This window comes from Micromys minutus (genome assembly GCF_963924665.1).
Source record: "Micromys minutus genome assembly, chromosome: 4".
NCBI classification, from domain to species: domain Eukaryota; kingdom Metazoa; phylum Chordata; class Mammalia; order Rodentia; family Muridae; genus Micromys; species Micromys minutus.
Genome location: NC_137973.1, coordinates 73,719,276 through 73,721,944, shown reverse-complemented (window position 1 = coordinate 73,721,944; position 2,669 = coordinate 73,719,276). Strand labels below are relative to the sequence as shown.

Sequence of the window (2,669 nt, the reverse complement as noted above, 5' to 3'; positions counted from 1 at the left end):
AATGATGTGTTTCCTAACACCATCCCCCTGAGGAACCCTATGTACCAGGTCTTCAGCTGAATCTAGGAACACTACACAGTGAGTTGTGAATCTATGCTAAGCATATAAGAAAATGACTGACAGGGGCAAAAGAACTTATTTTTTTAATTAGGAACTCAATCCATTTGGTGCATTTTAAAAGGTGCAATACTTTTTTACATTTTTCAATGAAAAATGTTAGAAATTATTCCCCCTCCCTAAATCAGCAAATGGCAAACAAATACCCTTTAAAGTCACAGTCACATAGAGAGTGCATCCTAGAAAGAGGGGCAAGACAGCTTCCACCCACCTTCATGAGTTTCATCAAAGACTGGATCCACTTAAGGGTGGAGAGAAAAGGCAACTTTCAAGAAGGAGTATGTTATTAAACGAGGCATTGCTATACTCCTTCCTAAGAGCACCAGGTGGGGACATATTTGCTAAACTAGACCTAGGGAGTGGAATGTGGAAATAATCTGTCCTCCTCCCCCACAGGCTATCCTCTGGTTAACAAATTTTAAAATACAAGTCTAAGAAACAACCCCATACACACCCCAAATGGAGAAAAGGGTTGATGAAAGAAACGAAACAAAAGACACTAAGATTCCCCAGATTACTCTCCAAAATGGAACCAGGGAGCAGCTTTGACAGTTTGAATTAGTCTGTTACAGTCAACACAAGCATGCCCTGCTTTTAAACAAAACAAAATGTTTGTAGGGGGTTTATTGTTGGTTTTTTTTGTTGTTGTTGTTGTTTGGTTTTAAACAAGGAAACAAAAACTAGCACTCATTGCTTTTCAGACAATACATAATTATTGGAAATTAACTATTACTGGAAGGGCAAGGGGGGCCATACTAATGGACCTTGTCTCACATGAGTGCATGTGGGTAGGTGCAGGGCGTTTGCCATTATTGCAGAAACGAATTTTAATTTTTAATCTTTAGTTTGATTTAAACATTGCTTTTAGTATGATGACAACACCAGCTGTGCAGAAAGGGCTCTGGAGATGCGTTCATAGCAGCACACACCTGCGGCTCTTCTTTGGTTCTGGAGGCTCCAGGGCAGCCAATATTGCTTCATCAAACACATTCTTTAGGCCTTTCTGTGTGAGGGCAGAACACTCCACATACTTGACAGATCCCGTGCCAGCTTTTCAGCAGTCTCTGGAGTAATAGGCTTCTGTTTGTTCTTGGCAAGTTTCTCAATAGTAGAGGGGTCATCTCTGAGATCAATTTGGGTTCCAACAAGCAAGAAAGGAGTCTTTGGACAGTGGTGAGTTATCTCAGGCACCCACTTTTCTTTCACATTTTCAAACGAGGATGGAGAGACCACTGAGAAACATACTAGAAAAACATCTGTCTGTGGATAACTTAGTGGTCGTAGTCTGTCATAATCCTCTTGCCCTGCTGTATCAAAAAGTCCAAGAGTGTATGGCTCTCCACCAATCATAACTGTGGCTGCATAGTTGTCAAAAACAGTTGGTACATATTCCGATGGGAATTTGTTGTGTAGGATATCAGGAGACATGTTTTACCAACAGCACCATCACCAACAACAACACACTTAATTGTCTGCATGGCGGAAATAGTTTTGTATCCACTTTTAATATGTCAAATTAGATGCTGACCTCAGCTTCTCTGCCGGGGCTTGGCAGCACTCATTTTGCATTTTCTTTGACTGTTGTGTCAATGTTTTCTATGGTATCTTCTGCCCCCTGAGATTCGCTGTCTCTTGTATTCTGTTGGTGATGCTTGTGTCTATGACTCCTGATCTCTTTCCTAGGTTTTCTGTCTCTAGGGTTTGCTCCCTTTGTGATTTCTTTATTGTTTCTGTTTCCATTTTTAGATCCTGGATGGTTTTGCTCAATTTCTTCACCTGTTTTGTTTAGTTTCTTCTGTAATTCTGTAAGGGGCTTTTGTGTTTCCTCTAAGGGCTTCTACCTGTTTACTTGTATTTTCCTGTATTTCTTTTTTTTGTTGTTTTGTTTTTTTTCCTTACCACTTTATAAAAAATGAGGGATACATTTACAAATTTTTAAATGTATTTTGGCATAACATTATATGAATAATTTTGTCAGTACTTAATTCTTTTAGAGGTTTTATAGAATGCATAGAAATTCCACTAGTTACCATATGCATGAAGTACATGTAGGACAGAACATAACATTTTCCTATATTTCTTTAAGTGAGTTATTTATGTCCTTCTTAAGGTCCTGTAATATCATCATGAGATGTGATTTTTTAAATCAGTATTTTGCTTTTCTGGTGTGCTGGAGAATCCATGGCTTTCTATGTGTGTGTGAGGGGGTGGGGGTGACTGGGTTTTGATGATGCCAAGTAGCCTTTTTTTTCTTTTTAGCTCCATATGTCATGTGAGTTGTTTCTGGGGTATTCAGAGTTTTCTGTGGCCAGTATCCAATTATCAGTGACTACATATTATGTCTGTTCTTTTGTGACTGGGTTACCTCACTCAGGATGATATTCTCTAGATGCATCCACTTTCCTAGGAATTTCATAAAGTCATTGTTTCTAATAGCAGAGTAGTACTCCATTGTGTAAATATACCACAATTTTTGTATCCATTCCTCTTCTGAAGGACATCTGGGTTCTTTCCAGCTTCTGGCTATTATAAATAGGACTGCTATGAAGGTT

At 38.9% G+C, this 2,669-nt stretch overlaps 1 pseudogene across 1 annotated transcript; it reads right to left on the bottom strand.

The window, feature by feature from the left end:
• Positions 1-980: 980 nt before the first annotated feature.
• Positions 981-1,595, bottom strand: LOC308419488 (cell division control protein 42 homolog; annotated as a pseudogene). Its single transcript has one exon. The product of its transcript is annotated as a cell division control protein 42 homolog (transcript).
• Between the last annotated feature and the right edge of the window lie 1,074 nt (positions 1,596-2,669).